Below are 18,386 nucleotides of genomic sequence, written 5' to 3'. Positions count from 1 at the left end.
CCGCCTGTCAGCTCATTTTCGCAAGTCGGCTACAGCTTCCGCCGCCCTTGCTGTGTTGCAGCATCATTTGCAGTTTCCGTCACACCGACTGGTGTGTGATGTCCCCACACGTTGGAACTCTACCCTCCACATGTTGCAAAGGATTTGTGTGCAGAAGAGAGCAGTTGTGGAGTACCAGCTGCAACAAGGCCGCCAATATTCAGGTCAGACTCCACACATAAGACCTCAGGAGTGGACCTGGATATCTGACATCTGTACCATCCTGACAAACTTTGAGGAGTCCACCAAGATGGTGAGTGGCGATGACACCATCATTAGCCTCAGCATCCCACTTGTCTGTCTTTTGCAACGCTCTCTGCAGAGAATTAAAGAGGAGGCATTGCAACCAGAGTATGATGAGATGGATTAAGAAGCCGTAGCGGTCGATTACACACAGCCCAGCCTCATCTCATCCCAACATGCATTGGGGGACAATGAGGGAGAGGAGGAGGAGGAGGAAGAAGAACAGGAGCTTGTGTCATGCGCTGTAGACGGTAGTACCTGTACAACTGTCATACCGTTGGTTCAGTGTGGGTGGCCTGAGGACAGGGGGGAGGAGGAGGAGGAGGAGAGCATGGTCAGTCGTCATCTTGGTGAGGACACGGAAGTCTTGCCCGTTACCAGTCTAGCACGCATGGCTGACTTTATGTTACGCTGCCTTAACCGTGACCCTCGCGTTGTCAAAATGTTGGGTGACAGTCATTACTGGTTGGTGACACTTTTAGACCCCCGCTACAAGGAGAACTTTCACTCTCTTATTCCTGAGGTGGAGAAGTCTACAAAAATGGGGCAGTACCAGAAGGCCCTTGCTGCAGAACTGTTAAAAAAGTTCCCATCTGAACACGCTAGCGGCAGAGTTCACAGTTCGTTGACCAACCAAGGCGTACAAGAGAGAGAGAGGCAACTCCAATCCAGCAGAGGCAGGGGAACACTGTCAACGTTCTGGGACAGTTTTCTGAGACCCGTCCAGCTTACAGGCCCTGTGGCGCGGGGTACTCTCACAAGGAGTGTAAAGTTGCAAAAGATGGTGAGGGAGTACCTTGCCGACCATACCAGCGTCCTCCGTGATTCCTCTGTGCCTTTTCATTATTGGGTATCCAAGCAAGACACTTGGAATGAACTCGCTCTGTACGCCTTGGAGGTCCTGGCCTGCCCTGCCGCTAGCGTGCTATCGGAGCGTGTTTTTAGTGCCGCTGGGGGAATTATAACTGATAAGTGCACTCGCCTGTCAACTGACAATGCTGACAAGCTGACCCTTATCAAAATGAACAAGGGCTGGATTGGGCCAGACTTCTCATCACGACCAAATGACAGCAGAGTAACATCAAGTCAAATCCACTGTGTTTTTTCGGGAGGTGTATTCACATGCACCACTTCACACCCACACAAGGCTATACGCTTCCTCATTTCGTCTGTTTTATGTTCTTCTCCTTATCCTCAGCCTTCACCACCACTATACCACCAGGGTGACCGTGGTCCGTGTTGCCATTATTGAAAGTTCCTCCGTCCTTATTTTTGTCAGCTTGTGCTTGGAAGGCATAAGCAAAGACTGTGGGAGACCCACTCCCCAATAATGGGAATAATATTTTTAAGATGCTGTACTGTATGGCTCTTGCAAGGGGCATTGCAAGTTCCTCCATCCTAATTTTTGGCAGCTTTTGCTTGGAAGGCATAAGCAAAGACTATGGGAGACACACTCCCCAATTATGGGAATAATGTTTTTAAGATGCTGTACTGTATGGCTCTTGTAAGGGGCATTAAAAGCATCTTGTTAAGCTACTGCGACCTCCACCACTTTTCCGAGGGGCATTAAAAGCGTCTTGTTAAGCTACTGGGACCTCCATGTCTCTTCTGAGGGGCATTAAAAGCGTCTTGTTAAGCTACTGGGACCTCCACCACTTTTCCGAGGGGCATTAAAAGCGTCTTGTTAAGCTACTGGGACCTCCACGTCTCTTCTGAGGGGCATTAAAAGCGTCTTGTTAAGCTACTGGGACCTCCACCACTTTTCCAAGGGGCATTAAAAGCGTCTTGTTAAGCTACTGGGACCTCCACATCTCTTCTGAGGGGCATTAAAAGCGTGTTGTTATACCACTCTGACCTCGACGTCTCTTCCAAGGGGCATTAAAAGCGTGTTGTTATACCACTCTGACCTCCACGTCTCTTCTGAGGGGCATTAAAAGCGTGTTGTTATACCACTCTGACCTCCATGTCTATTCTGAGGAGCATTAAAAGCGTCTTGTTATACCAATCTGACCTCCACGTCTCTTCTGAGGGGCATTAAAAGCGTCTTGTTATATCACTCTGACCTCCACGTCTCTTCTGAGGGGCATTAAAATCGTCTTGTTAAGCTACTGGGACCTCCACCACTTTTCCGAGGGGCATTAAAAGTGTCTTGTTAAGCTACTGGGACCTCCACGTCTCTTCTGAGGGGCATTAAAAGCGTCTTGTTAAGCTACTGGAACCTCCACCACTTTTCCAAGGGGCATTAAAAGAGTCTTGTTAAGCTACTGGGACCTCCACGTCTCTTCTGAGGGGCATTAAAAGCTTGTTGTTATACCACTCTGACCTCCACGTCTCTTCTGAGGGGCATTAAAAGCGTGTTGTTATACCACTCTGACCTCCACGTCTCTTCCAAGGAGCATTAAAAGCGTGTTGTTATACCACTCTGACCTCCACGTCTCTTCTGAGGGGCATTAAAAGCGTGTTGTTATACCACTCTGACCTCCACGTCTCTTCCAAGGGGCATTAAAAGCGTGTTGTTATACCACTCTGACCTCCACGTCTCTTCTGAGGGGCATTAAAAGCGTGTTGTTATACCGCTCTGACCTCCACGTCTCTTCTGAGGGGCATTAAAAGCGTCTTGTTATACCACTCTGACCTCCACGTCTCTTCTGAGGGGCATTAAAAGCATCTTGTTATACCACTCTGACCTCCACGTCTCTTCTGAGGGGCATTAAAAGCGCCTTGTTATACCATTCTGACCTCCACGTCTCTTCTGAGGGGCATTAAAATCGTCTTGTTAAGCTACTGGGACCTCCACCACTTTTCCGAGGGGCATTAAAAGCGTCTTGTTAAGCTACTGGGACCTCCACGTCTCTTCTGAGGGGCATTAAAAGCGTATTGTTATACGACTCTGACCTCCACGTCTCTTCCAAGGGGCATTAAAAGCGTGTTGTTATACCACTCTGACCTCCACGTCTCTTCTGAGGGGCATTAAAAGCGTGTTGTTATACCACTCTGACCTCCACGTCTCTTCCAAGGGGCATTAAAAGCGTGCTGTTATACCACTAAGACCTCCACGTCTCTTCTGAGGAGCATTAAAAGCATGTTGTTATACCACTCTGACCTCCACGTCTCTTCTGAGGGGCATTAAAAGCGTCTTGTTAAGCTACTGCGACCTCAATGTCTCTTCCGAGGGGCATTAAAACCATCTTGCTAAACTACTGCGACCTCCACCACTTTTCCAAGGGGCATTAAAAGCGTCTTGTTATACCACTCCGACCTCCACGTCTCTTTTGAGGGGCATTAAAAGCGTCTTGTTAAGCTACTGGGACCTCCACCACTTTTCCGAGGGGCATTAAGAGCTTCTTGTTAAGCTACTGGGACCTCCACGTCTCTTCTGAGGGGCATTAAAAGCATGTTGTTACACCACTCTGACCTCCACGTCTCTTCCAAGGGGCATTAAAAGCGTGTTGTTATACCACTCTGACCTCCACTTCTTTTCCAAGGGGCATTAAAAGCGTGTTGTTATACCACTCTGACCTCCACGTCTCTTCTGAGGGGCATTAAAAGCGAGTTGTTATACCACTCTGACCTCCACGTCTCTTCTGAGGGGCATTAAAAGCGTGTTGTTATACCACTCTGACCTCCACGTCTCTTCTGAGGGGCATTAAAAGCGTGTTGTTATACCACTCTGACCTCCACGTCTCTTCTGAGGGGCATTAAAAGCGTGTTATACCACTCTGACCTCCACGTCTCTTCTGAGGGGCATTAAAAGCGTCTTGTTAAGCTACTGCGACCTCCATGTCTCTTCCGAGGGGCATTAAAACCGTCTTGCTAAACTACTGCGACCTCCACCACTTTTCCAAGGGGCATTAAAACCGTGTTGTTATACCACTCTGACCTCCACGTCTCTTCCAAGGGGCATTAAAAGCGTGTTGTTATACCACTCTGACCTCCACGTCTCTTCTGAGGGGCATTAAAAGCGTGTTGTTATACCACCCTGACCTCCACGTCTCTTCCAAGGGGCATTAAAAGCGTGTTGTTATACCACTCTGACCTCCACGTCTCTTCTGAGGGGCATTAAAAGCGTGTTGTTATACCACTCTGACCTCCACGTCTCTTCTGAGGGGCATTAAAAGCGTGTTGTTATACCACTCTGACCTCCACGTCTCTTCTGAGGGGCATTAAAAGCGTCTTGTTATACCACTCTGACCTCCACGTCTCTTCTGAGGGGCATTAAAAGCGTGTTGTTATACCACTCTGACCTCCACGTCTCTTCTGAGGGGCATTAAATGCGTGTTGTTATACCACTCTGACCTCCACGTCTCTTCCAAGGGGCATTAAAAGCGTGTTGTTATACCACTAAGACCTCCACGTCTCTTCTGAGGAGCATTAAAAGCATGTTGTTATACCACTCTGACCTCCACGTCTCTTCTGAGGGGCATTAAAAGCGTCTTGTTAAGCTACTGCGACCTCAATGTCTCTTCCGAGGGGCATTAAAACCATCTTGCTAAACTACTGCGACCTCCACCACTTTTCCAAGGGGCATTAAAAGCGTCTTGTTATACCACTCCGACCTCCACGTCTCTTTTGAGGGGCATTAAAAGCGTCTTGTTAAGCTACTGGGACCTCCACCACTTTTCCGAGGGGCATTAAGAGCTTCTTGTTAAGCTACTGGGACCTCCACGTCTCTTCTGAGGGGCATTAAAAGCATGTTGTTATACCACTCTGACCTCCACGTCTCTTCCAAGGGGCATTAAAAGCGTGTTGTTATACCACTCTGACCTCCACTTCTTTTTCAAGGGGCATTAAAAGCGTGTTGTTATACCACTCTGACCTCCACGTCTCTTCTGAGGGGCATTAAAAGCGTGTTGTTATACCACTCTGACCTCCACGTCTCTTCTGAGGGGCATTAAAAGCGTGTTGTTATACCACTCTGACCTCCACGTCTCTTCTGAGGGGCATTAAAAGCGTGTTGTTATACCACGCTGACCTCCACGTCTCTTCTGAGGGGCATTAAAAGCGTGTTATACCACTCTGACCTCCACGTCTCTTCTGAGGGGCATTAAAAGCGTCTTGTTAAGCTACTGCGACCTCCATGTCTCTTCCGAGGGGCATTAAAACCGTCTTGCTAAACTACTGCGACCTCCACCACTTTTCCAAGGGGCATTAAAAGCGTGTTGTTATACCACTCTGACCTCCACGTCTCTTCCAAGGGGCATTAAAAGCGTGTTGTTATACCACTCTGACCTCCACGTCTCTTCTGAGGGGCATTAAAAGCGTGTTGTTATACCACCCTGACCTCCACGTCTCTTCCAAGGGGCATTAAAAGCGTGTTGTTATACCACTCTGACCTCCACGTCTCTTCTGAGGGGCATTAAAAGCGTGTTGTTATACCACTCTGACCTCCGCGTCTCTTCTGAGGGGCATTAAAAGCGTGTTGTTATACCACTCTGACCTCCACGTCTCTTCTGAGGGGCATTAAAAGCGTCTTGTTATACCACTCTGACCTCCACGTCTCTTCTGAGGGGCATTAAAAGCGTGTTGTTATACCACTCTGACCTCCACGTCTCTTCTGAGGGGCATTAAATGCGTGTTGTTATACCACTCTGACCTCCACGTCTCTTCCAAGGGGCATTAAAAGCGTGTTGTTATACCACTAAGACCTCCACGTCTCTTCTGAGGAGCATTAAAAGCATGTTGTTATACCACTCTGACCTCCACGTCTCTTCTGAGGGGCATTAAAAGCGTCTTGTTAAGCTACTGCGACCTCAATGTCTCTTCCGAGGGGCATTAAAACCATCTTGCTAAACTACTGCGACCTCCACCACTTTTCCAAGGGGCATTAAAAGCGTCTTGTTATACCACTCCGACCTCCACGTCTCTTTTGAGGGGCATTAAAAGCGTCTTGTTAAGCTACTGGGACCTCCACCACTTTTCCGAGGGGCATTAAGAGCTTCTTGTTAAGCTACTGGGACCTCCACGTCTCTTCTGAGGGGCATTAAAAGCATGTTGTTATACCACTCTGACCTCCACGTCTCTTCCAAGGGGCATTAAAAGCGTGTTGTTATACCACTCTGACCTCCACTTCTTTTTCAAGGGGCATTAAAAGCGTGTTGTTATACCACTCTGACCTCCACGTCTCTTCTGAGGGGCATTAAAAGCGTGTTGTTATACCACTCTGACCTCCACGTCTCTTCTGAGGGGCATTAAAAGCGTGTTGTTATACCACTCTGACCTCCACGTCTCTTCTGAGGGGCATTAAAAGCGTGTTGTTATACCACGCTGACCTCCACGTCTCTTCTGAGGGGCATTAAAAGCGTGTTATACCACTCTGACCTCCACGTCTCTTCTGAGGGGCATTAAAAGCGTCTTGTTAAGCTACTGCGACCTCCATGTCTCTTCCGAGGGGCATTAAAACCGTCTTGCTAAACTACTGCGACCTCCACCACTTTTCCAAGGGGCATTAAAAGCGTGTTGTTATACCACTCTGACCTCCACGTCTCTTCCAAGGGGCATTAAAAGCGTGTTGTTATACCACTCTGACCTCCACGTCTCTTCTGAGGGGCATTAAAAGCGTGTTGTTATACCACCCTGACCTCCACGTCTCTTCCAAGGGGCATTAAAAGCGTGTTGTTATACCACTCTGACCTCCACGTCTCTTCTGAGGGGCATTAAAAGCGTGTTGTTATACCACTCTGACCTCCACGTCTCTTCTGAGGGGCATTAAAAGCATGTTGTTATACCACTCTGACCTCCACGTCTCTTCTGAGGGGCATTAAAAGCGTGTTGTTATACCACTCTGACCTCCACGTCTCTTCTGAGGGGCATTAAAAGCGTGTTGTTATACCACTCTGACCTCCACGTCTCTTCTGAGGGGCATTAAAAGCGTGTTGTTATACCACTCTGACCTCCACGTCTCTTCTGAGGGGCATTAAAAGCGTGTTGTTATTCCACTTTGACCTCCACGTCTCTTCTGAGGGGCATTAAAAGCGTCTTGTTATACCACTCTGACCTCCACGTCTCTTCTGAGGGGCATTAAAACCGTCTTGCTAAGCTACTGCGACCTCCACCACTTTTCCAAGGGGCATTAAAAGCGTCTTGTTATGCTACTGCGACCTCCATGTCTCTTCCAAGGGGCATTAAAACCTTCTTGTTAAGCTACTGTGGCCTCCACGTCTCTTCCGAGGGGCATTGAAATGTTGTTTTTAATTACCTCTAACCTCCACGACTCTTCCAACGGGCATTGCATTTCCTCCTAATTTTAGTCAGCTTTTGCTTTTCAATGCAAAGGCGAAAACTAAGGAAGACCCACTCCCCAATAATGGGTAGAAGGTTTTTAGTACGCTGTAATCCACGTCTGTTTCAAGGGGCTTTGCAGTTCCACATAATTTTTGAAAAGCCTTCCCTTCACTGCTTAGGCCAACAGTGTACAGGAGACCCAGTTGCTATAAATGGAAAAAACGGTTTAGTTAAGACCCTCTGACCTCTATGTCACTTCCAAGGGGCATTGGAGTGCCTCGAAATGTTTGGTAGGCATTGCACTCACTGTATGCCCTATAACTGTGTAGCCGAACCGCTCCTTTTGTTCCAGAAACATATCCTACAAAACATATGTGGTTGACTGGCCTGATATTGATGTGAATGGTCCCTGTTCCTCCTGCTCTTTTTCCTTTGCCACCACCTCATCCATCATTTATCACCTGAAGCTTTGTTTTAACAGGAGTCATAGAACTGGGATAGTAGCAGGAAAACATCCAGCAATCCTCGGAGGAGGTAGGATATGCACCAAAACGCTGACCACCTCAGGCATAGCCCCTACTACATACATGCGCTTGCATTCCAAGAAAACAAAGCAGATGCTAACTTCTATCATCATCATGCTCCTCACCTTGGCACTCTCAACTGCCCTGATGGAGAAGCCAGGGCCCACCGGAGGAGTCTGGTTCTCTGGTGGGCTCGTCCAATGCTGCCCTAAAGTAGGCCGGGCTAAGAAAAGTCTGTGGGGATTAGTGTTGAGCCACCCCCATAGTGTTCGAGTTCGGTTCGGTTCGTCGAACTGTTCGTCGAACACCTTCGAACACCGTTAAAACCAATGGCAGGCAAACAAAAACACATAGAAACACATAGAAAACACCTTCAAAGGTGTCCAAAAGCTGACAAACTGCTCAGAAGACATAACTAACACATGGAAAAGTGACAAGTACATATAGTCATGCGAAAAGAAAAGAGGTGGAGGAGTAAAAGGAGGGGGAGACACAGATATAGGCATGTCATGCCCTTCTAAAATCCAAAAAGTGAGAAGCCGACACGGCCAGTCCGCTCCTGCCCGTGCCACCTCCGTGTCGCCGGGTTTGTGCCAGAGCCGCGGTGAACCCTGACGGCCAGCCCCCCTCTCCCAATACTGGTGCCTGTCCGCTAGTGGGTCGAGCGAGCCCCCCTGTGGTGGAGGCAGCTCTAAGCTTTTTAATTTAAATTGTCTCTCTAATTTGAATGAATACACTTTAAATCCATTTACAAGGATCTATTGGAGGGCAAGTCTCATGCCAGCAGCCGCGTAATTCCAGCTCCAGTAGCGTCCACTAAAGCTGCTACAGTTAAAAAGCTTTTATAAGGATCGAGCTCGGCTGTCCACCGCAAGGCATCCTACTGCCAGTCCCAGCCTCTATGCCTTGGGGTGCCTCCTGATGCTCTTCACTGAGTATCCCGTGGTCCCGAAGCATTTCCTTTGAAAAAATGTCCAAACTACAGGTGGTGTAGCTTGCTTAACAGCCGGGATAATCCGCTGACTAGCAGACACTGCTACTAGGCACAAAGTATTTCCTGGGCTAGATGCAGTTAAAAATTTGTAATTAGATTCTCTCGTTGGATGCTGAGAAAGCATTCCATAGAGTCTCCTGGCACGCCATATATTATTCTTTTAAAAAGTTTTGGGTAGGGGTCTAGGGGACCCTTTTATAGCCAAAATCACGGCCCTGTATCGCAATACGTCACCTAGGCTGAAGATAAATTGAACTGTAGCACCCTGAGGGCTCGGTTGCTACAGAGGTATTGCACCTCACCCAAAGGTGTGATATCTCACTCTCAGGTAAGGATGGAGTGTGGATCAGGACCCGACACCTGCATGCATTACACCACTATTAAGCAGCCTGCATTTTCTGCCAAAATGGGAAAGAAAAAGGATGTGTCGGCTGCTGAGAAGCAACAAATTGTGGAGTGTTTAGGTCAAGGCATGACTACAATCAACATTGTGCGATGATCAGGATGAAGTGTCTTGGCAATCAAGAAGTATGTAGTTGATTCACAGTACACACGTGTGCATGCTGATAAGGGCAAATTGAGGACTCTTTCCTACAGGCAATTACGTCAGGTTAAAAGAACAGCGGCAAAAAAGCCTTGTCATAGCAGCAGACAAGTTTTTGAAGCTGCTGTTGCCTCCAACGTCCCCCGAACAACAAGATGCAGGGTCCTTCAGAGGTTTGCAGCTGTGCGTAAGCCATCCTGTCGACCTCCTCTATCCACTTCACACAAGCAGAAATGGCTCCAGTGGGCCAAACATTACATGAAGACTGATTTCAAAACTGTTTTGTTCACGGATGAGTGCCGTGCAACGCTCGATGGTCCAGATGGATGGAGTGGAGGATGGCTGGTTGATGGACACCCCACGCAAACACGGTTACAGCGCCAACAAGGAGGAGGTGGAGTAATGTTTTGGGCTGGAATCATGGGGAGAGAGATTGTCGGCCCCTTTAGGATCCCTGAAGGGGTAAAGATGAACTCCATAATGTATGTGGAGTTTCTCAAACAGCACTTCCTGCCATGGTTCAAGAAGAAGAACCGTGTATTCCACAGCAAGATCATTTTTATGCATGATAATGCACCGTCTCATGCTGCACATAACACATCTGCATCTCTGGCTGATATGGGCATAAAAGGGGACAAACTTATGGTGTGACCCCCATGCTCCCCTGACCTCTACCCCATTCAGAACCTCTGGAGCATTATCAAAAGGAGTGTCTATGATGGCGGGAGGCAGTTCACATCTAAGCAACAGCTCTGGGAGGGTATTCTGTCCTCATGCAAAACAATTGAAGCAGAAACCATCCAAAACCTGACAAATTCAATGGACGAGAGAGTTCAGAAGCTCCTTTCGAAGAAGGGGTCCTATGTGCAAATGTAACATCACCTAGAATAAAGTTTTGAGTTGAAAACTGTTTGATTTCAGTTTCTAATAACCTGCTAATGCTTATAATTTCAAAAATGACCATTTTTTTGGTCTTTATTAAAATGAAAAGGTTGATCGAAGAGTGTGGGGGATCTAAGAGTGTGGCAACCCAGTAGTCAGGATTACTTCGAATTCTGACAATCTGAGGGTCATGTTGCAGGTAGTGCAGCAAGAAGGCACTTATGTGTCTTGCGCATCTCGGAGCCCTAAAATTATTTTCCGGGGTAGATGCAGCTAAAAATTATTATTAATTTTAAATCTGGTGGAGCTTAGTATAGATGGCCTAATAGAATCAGTACTGCACACTGCTACAAAGCCCAAATTATTTTCCAGCCAAGATACAGATAAACATGATTAGTAATTTTAAATCTGGTGGAGCTTAGTATAGATGGCCTAATAGAATCAGTACTGCACACTGCTACAAAGCCCAAATTATTTTCCAGCCAAGATACAGATAAACATGATTAGTAATTTGAAAACTTAAAATGGTTGGTGAGGTGATTTTAACCAATCATCAAGCTTTTACTCTCCCCAGGATGACACAGGGGTAGAAAAGTCGTTTCGGATCCATGATTTGTTCATCTTTATAAACATAAGTCTGTCTACATTATCAGTGGAGAGCCGCGTGCGCTTATCTGTCAGCACACCACCAGCAGCGCTGAACACACGTTCAGACAGAACGCTGGCTGCGGGGCATGACAAGATCTCCAAGGCGTAAGTGGCGAGCTCCGGCCATTTATCCAGATTGGAAGCCCAAAAAGAGCAAGGGTCCAGTGACACAGTCATGGCTTCAATGTTTACTTGGAGATACTCCTGTACCATCGTCTCTAGGCGTTGACTATATGTCAGACTTCTTGTCTCCTGTGGCCTTGCAAAGGATGGGCTAAAAAAGTGGTGAAATGATTCCGCAAAATTGATGTTACCAGCAGATACTGTGTTTCTGTTACGGTTTGAGTGCTGAACACTCGACGGTCCCACGGTTGGCAAGTTTTAACTGTGAGATTCAGTACGTGCACCACTGGTGTTTTGTGGAAAAGCACATGTAAGATTCTGCAACAGTCTCTGCTGATACTCCTGCATGCGTGCATCCCTTTCTATGGCAGGAATAATTTCTGCAAATTTACTTTTGTACCTGGGATCTAACAGTGTGGCAACCCAGTAGTCAGGATTATTTCTAATTCTCCCAATTCGAGGGTCATGTTGCAGGTAGTGCAGCAAGAAGGCACTCATGTGTGTTGCGCATCCAGGAGCACCAAGTCCCTGTTGTGTTGGTGGCGAGGTAACAATCATGCTTCCTTCCTCTGTCCTCTCCCCCCAACCTCGCACAACAGAAATGTGATCAAGGTCTCCCTCATCTGATGAGTCTTCCATCAGTTCGTCCTCCACTTCTTCCTGGGCTCCTGCACCTTCCTCACTAGTTTGGCTGCTACCATGCGCCCTGGTAAAATCATCTCCCCCACCCTCACATGCCTGCCGCCTTGGTGCTGCCGACCGTCTGGACCTTGCAGATGTTAGCCCTTCCGCATACAACTCCTCCTCCTCTACTTCCTCCACCTCCTCTTGTGCCACCACCTGACTCCGAATTCTGTTTAACATGTGCTCCAGCATGTAAATCACCGGAATAGTCATGCTGATAATGGCATCGTCAGCACTAAACATCTTCGTCGCCATTTCAAAACTGTGCAGAAGGGTGCATAGGTCCCTGATCTGAGACCACTCCTCCAGTGTGATTTGCCCCACCTCTGGATCTCGTTGGCCCAGGCTATACGTCAGAACGTATTGCACCAGGGCTTGTCGGTGCTGCCACAGTCGCTGCAACATGTGCAGAGTTGAATTCCACCGGGTAGGCACATCGCATTTTAGCCGGTGAAGTTGCAGGCCCAACGACTTCTGTAGAGATGTAAGTCGCTGAGCTGCGGGATGCGAACGGCGGAAGTGAGCACACAGCGACCGTGCCCTCTGCAGAAGGCCATCTAGTCCGGGATAGTGGGCTAAAAATTGCTGGACAACCAGGTTCAACACGTGAGCCATACAAGGCACGTGTGTGACATTGCCCCGGCGAAGGGCCGCACCCAGGTTTGCAGCATTGTCGCACACGGTCTTCCCTGGTTTCAGGTCCAGTGGAGACAACCATTCATGAAATTGGTTCTCCAGAACTGACCACAACTCCTCAGCTGTGTGACTCACATTTCCCAGACATTTCAAAGTAAAAACCACCTGATGACGTTGAGCCCTACTGCCAGCATAGTAAGGAGGTGTGCAGGATCCCTTCTGCGCAGTTAGAAAGCTTGTGGCATGACCAGACAGGCTTTGGGTGCAGGTGGAAGACCGAGAGGAGGTTGAGGAGGCAGAAGCAGTGGAGGAACTTTGAGATAAAGAGGATTGACGCACAACTTGTGGGGACGGCAAGACTTGGACAGCAGCCCCTTGTCCTGCTGTCACCATAGTTACCCAGTGCCCAGTCAGCAACATGTAACGCCCCTGTCCATGCCTACTCGTCCAAGTGTCTGTGGTGAAATGCACCCTGTCACACACAGAGTTTCTCAAAGAAGCGGTGATGTTGTGTGTGACATGCTGGTGGAGCGCAGGCACACCTTTCTTTGAGAAGTAGTGCCGACTGGGCATCTGGTACTGGGGCACTGCGACGGACATAAGGTCTCGAAAATCCTCTGTGTCCACCAGGCGGAAAGGCAGCATTTCTGTAGCCAAGAGCTTGCAGATGGTGAAATACAACTGACGCGCCCCCTGGGCCAGTGCTGTAGTGCGGCGCACGTGTGCGCGGGGGAATACCCGGAGCCGGATCCGATGGGGGTAGTAGTCTCCGAGTGGCGGGGACCCGGTCCGTGCCCAGGGTGGTCAAACTAAGTGTGTGGCAGTCTTTGTAGATGTTGTTTAAGTGTCGACTACGCCACCCGTTGATTTGCGGTCGCAAGGCCGCCGCTGCAGAACAGTCCGCTGAGGCCGGTGGTATGTGTGCAGCAATGGTGGTATAACCCCCAACGGGAGAGGTATGGCCTCAGGGCAGCTGGTGCGGGTGAAGGGAGTGATAGAAAGGGCGTCCCGGTACCTTTAGTGCTGGTAGTGCGATGGAACACAGAGACTGATTGCAGTTTTCAATGCTTTACTCACAGATGTTATCAGTGTCAGTCCTGCAGGTGATGACGACCCGAGCCGTGCTGCGTCCACCAGGTACGGGGCTCGACCAACCCCCAGGCAGTTCCAGAGTGTGACCTTGAACTTTTTTCTCCGTTCCTTTCTCTGGCCGTCCCCACTAGGGACCCACCCATGTCCAGCTTCCTTGGGCCTTCTGGTGGCGAAACCTATCTCCGGTTTCCCTGACCCTATGTGGCGTGCCTTCGAGGTGAGTGTAGTGAGTGGTCGCGCCAAGACGTGGCCACGACCTCCGGTTCCTGGCTGAGGATAAGTGGCCTCCACCAGTTCGGGATCCGGTACCCTGATCTGCCAACCCTTCACCCGCTGACTCCTAGCGTGTTCGGGTTCCCTCTTCCTTCATGTCTCTGGGCCTTTCTCCAGGTTCCAATCCTTCCTGGTTCCTTGTTCCTTTCCTCTTGTCTTTCTCTCTCTTGCTCCCTTCAGGAGCAGCACCCAGACAGGGCTGCTGCTCCCTGTCACTACTCTTCTCCTCTTCTTCTGTCTGACTGAACTGAACTCCTAAGATGGTGCCCACCTTTTATACTCCCTCTGACACCCGAGCCCAGGTGACTAGCCACCAATGGGCTCCTTCCTATGCCCAGAGTCCCTCCCCTCTCTGCTCCTGCACCACTGGGATATTCCTCCCCCCCTCCCACTCCAGCCAGGGACAGACGCTGTCGTACCTGCACATCTATCTGGTGGGAGTACCGTTGATCTGTCCCCCGGAAATGGGATGTATGTGGTGCATGCAGCTAACTGAGTTCTAGTCCACACTCCATCCTTACCCGGGAGTGGAATACCACACCTCTGGTTCGAGGTGCAATACCCCTGTAGCAGCCGAGCCCTCGGTGTGCTACTTCCCCCCCTGGTAAACCACAGCACGTCCTCGGGCTGAAATAGAGTAAAAACAATTTTTAAAGTGTACGTACACATAAAACACATCAACTTTCATCCATCCCTTTATGGGAGGTTTTCTCAACAGCTGGCTAATGCCACCGGAACTCTTTTACAAAAACACTATGTAAAACTTTGGCATCATATCAAATTTCACATTAAGGCATTCTCAAATAAAACATTCTTGAATTCTCGGGTTCTTGGGATCTTGGGATCTGGCCGCTCTCAGTCTTCGGCCTGGTAGAGGGAAGGGATGACCGCTCTCAGTCCTCGGTCAGGTTAGGGATTAGGGCAAAAATAGGCAACAGTTCTCTTTCTGTCCCAACGGGGACCACACTCGTAGTGGAAACAGTCCCACAACAGTCCTTATACCCGGTCGGGTAACTATTTACATCTCCTCTTTTACCGTTTACGATTTACGGTGTTCTCCACACGCTCCTTCCTCTTCCTCAGGTTCAGACCCGTCCGGGCCCTCTTTCTTCTCCTCCTCCTGGTACGATTGCTCCTCTTCTTCCTTGACCCGGTGGACATGAAGGGCGTACCACCCCTTCACTCCCTCATGCCTGGTATAGGTGACGGTATCTCCAGGCATCAGGTCCCGTCCACTGTGCCCCTCCGCTAGGTGGGACTCTACGTCGCTCCTGTTTACAAACACCTGGCTTATGGTCTTCGGGTCTTGGATGATGCCCCAGCCACATGCCATGTGAAACTTAACAACAGTCCCGGTGACTCGGGGACCGTGAGCTGTACGGGGGGGGTCCTGGCAGGTCCTTGTCTTCTGTTCCACGTTTTTAATGTGGAGCCACTCCTCCTTCACTTTCCTCTCTCTCCGCTCCCGCTCAAACGTTGCCAGTTGTTGGCGGCAGGTCTCATAGCGCCGGGCGGCGCCCGCCCGGGTCTCCTGAGTGAACCCCATCAGGTCTTCTCCAGTGGGGTCCCCCTCGAATTGGGCGTCCTCCAGCGGGGTGAAGAGAGGTCCACGGGCTCCGGAGCTGGGATTAGCGGTTCATCTGGGGCCCTTGCTCCTACGGGATGACTCTTCCTGGAGCGGGGGTTGGTGTACTCAGGCGGCCAGACGAATGGTGTCCCATCCGGGCAGGTGTGCTGCTCATACAGGTCTTTCCCCAATGATGGCACGACTGGGGGCCCCGGCTGGGGTGCAGCGCCCGCGGGCACTCGGCCTTTTAACCAGGCCGGTGACTTTCTGATCGTGCCCGGTGTTGGGGAGCACGGTTCAGGGCGAGGCTCCGCTGCAGAGCTTGCTGCTGGAGGGCTGACTACTGGTGGTGGAGGTACGGTGGGCGGTGCGGCACCCAGAGCTTCGGGTCCCGCGGCGGGAGGTAGGGGCAGGTCCGCGGCCTCAGGGCCCGGAGTAACGGCGTTCCCCTTACTTGTCGTTGCGGCCTCCCCCGCGGCGTCGTCCCCGGCCTCCGGTCCGCTTCTGCTGCCTCTCGGGATCGACGCGGTGCTGGATGGTGGCTGCACCTCCGGTTGGCAGGTCAGCGTGCGCCGGGTCAACTCCTCCTTCCACCCGGCAAGCACGTCTCGTTGCGCCCAGATCATCCTCCTGTTCAGCTCTTCCAGCGCGGCCTGCGCGTACTCCGGTTCTTCCTTCTGGAGCACCGCTAGCAGCTCTGCAATCTGGTATGGCGGCTGTGGCGGTGAAGCTCTCCTCCGTATCCGACATCCTCCTCCCCCCTAGTGGACCGTGGCCTACCTTGCGATGATCCTCTTCCGTAGGCCGCGGCTCCGCAGTGGATCGTCAGGGTTGAGGACCTTCCGTCGCGCTCCTGTGACGTCGGCGTCACTGGGCTCCTTCCAGGACCTTACGCAACGTCCGGACGTGAGGCGGTGCTTCAGTTCTCGCGGGCTTTCGGAGTCCACACCCCTCTTCTTCCCGCGCGGCGTCCTCAAGATGGCGCCCAATGGCGGGAAAACTCCACGGATGGCGGGAAGAAGGCAGAAGATGGCGTCGGATGGCGGGAATCGGCTCCGGATGGCGGGAAACGACTCCGGACGGCGGGAAACTTCACCACAGGTAAGTAAAAAGTCTCTTTTTCAGGCACGCAGTACCCGGTGGTTACGGGCATGAGATCCTGCCGACTACGCCAAAGTTGACGCGCCCCCTGGGCCAGTGCTGTAGTGCGGCGCACGTGTGCGCGGGGGAATACCTGGAGCCGGATCCGATGGGGGTAGTAGTCTCCGAGTGGCGGGGACCCGGTCCGTGCCCAGGGTGGTCAAACTAAGTGTGTGGCAGTCTTTGTAGATGTTGTTTAAGTGTCGACTACGCCACCCGTTGATTTGCGGTCGCAAGGCCGCCGCTGCAGAACAGTCCGCTGAGGCCAGTGGTATGTGTGCAGCAATGGTGGTATAACCCCCAACGGGAGAGGTATGGCCTCAGGGCAGCTGGTGCGGGTGAAGGGAGTGATAGAAAGGGCATCCCGGTACCTTTAGTGCTGGTAGTGCGATGGAACACAGAGACTGATTGCAGTTTTCAATGCTTTACTCACAGATGTTATCAGTGTCAGTCCTGCAGGTGATGACGACCCGAGCCGTGCTGCGTCCACCAGGTACGGGGCTCGACCAACCCGCAGGCAGTTCCAGAGTGTGACCTTGAACTCCTTTCTCCGTTCCTTTCTCTGGCCGTCCCCACTAGGGACCCACCCATGTCCAGCTTCCTCGGGCCTTCTGGTGGCGAAACCTATCTCCGGTTTCCCTGACCCTATGTGGCGTGCCTTCGAGGTGAGTGTAGTGAGTGGTCGCGCCAAGACGTGGCCACGACCTCCGGTTCCTGGCTGAGGATAAGTGGCCTCCACCAGTTCGGGATCCGGTACCCTGATCTGCCAACCCTTCACCCGCTGACTCCTAGCGTGTTCGGGTTCCCTCTTCCTTCATGTCTCTGGGCCTTTCTCCAGGTTCCATTCCTTCCTGGTTCCTTTTTCCTTTCCTCTTGTCTTTCTCTCTCTTGCTCCCTTCAGGAGCAGCACCCAGACAGGGCTGCTGCTCCCTGTCACTACTCTTCTCCTCTTCTTCTGTCTGACTGAACTGAACTCCTAAGATGGTGCCCACCTTTTATACTCCCTCTGACACCCGAGCCCAGGTGACTAGCCACCAATGGGCTCCTTCCTATGCCCAGAGTCCCTCCCCTCTCTGCTCCTGCACCACTGGGATATTCCTCCCCCCCTCCCACTCCAGCCAGGGACAGACGCTGTCGTACCTGCACATCTATCTGGTGGAAGTACCGTTGATCTGTCCCCCGGAAATGGGATGTATGTGGTGCATGCAGCTAACTGAGTTCTAGTCCACACTCCATCCTTACCCGGGAGTGGAATACCACACCTCTGGTTCGAGGTGCAATACCCCTGTAGCAGCCGAGCCCTCGGGGTGCTACACAACCTCTTAGCTTTCTCATGGCTAGGAGGAAATGGTCTTTTACTTGTCCACATCTGAGGGACCGAGGGCTGGCTATTGTGCTTAGACGGGGTTGATAAGGGTGTCCCCGGCAAACTGCCGGTCTGTGAGGAAGATGCAGGCGGACATGTTAAGTTGCCTTGATCCAAAGGTGGTGCTATCTATGTCAGACAGCGCTCAACACCAGCTGGTGTTACCACCTCCAAAGAAAATGATGACCTGCCAATCACGCTGGCTGTTGCGGGTAAAGAGGTGGCAGGTCTGCGCCCCAAAACAGGTGTGACCGCTGTCCCCCCAGTCACAGAGGATGAAGAGGCCGCGGATGCACAAGATATGGCAGACGGTGGTTGGCCCGGCCGGCTAGGCCACATTGTAGCACAGTGAGCTTCCCACTGCAACTTATGCTTCATGTCCATGTGCCGGTTCATGCATGAAGTACTCA

The sequence above is a fragment of the Phyllobates terribilis genome, unplaced genomic scaffold, assembly GCF_046119375.1.
Source record: "Phyllobates terribilis strain yellow unplaced genomic scaffold, ASM4611937v1 Scaffold_14__1_contigs__length_39327217, whole genome shotgun sequence".
NCBI classification, from domain to species: Eukaryota; Metazoa; Chordata; class Amphibia; order Anura; family Dendrobatidae; genus Phyllobates; species Phyllobates terribilis.
This window is presented reverse-complemented; position numbering follows the sequence as displayed.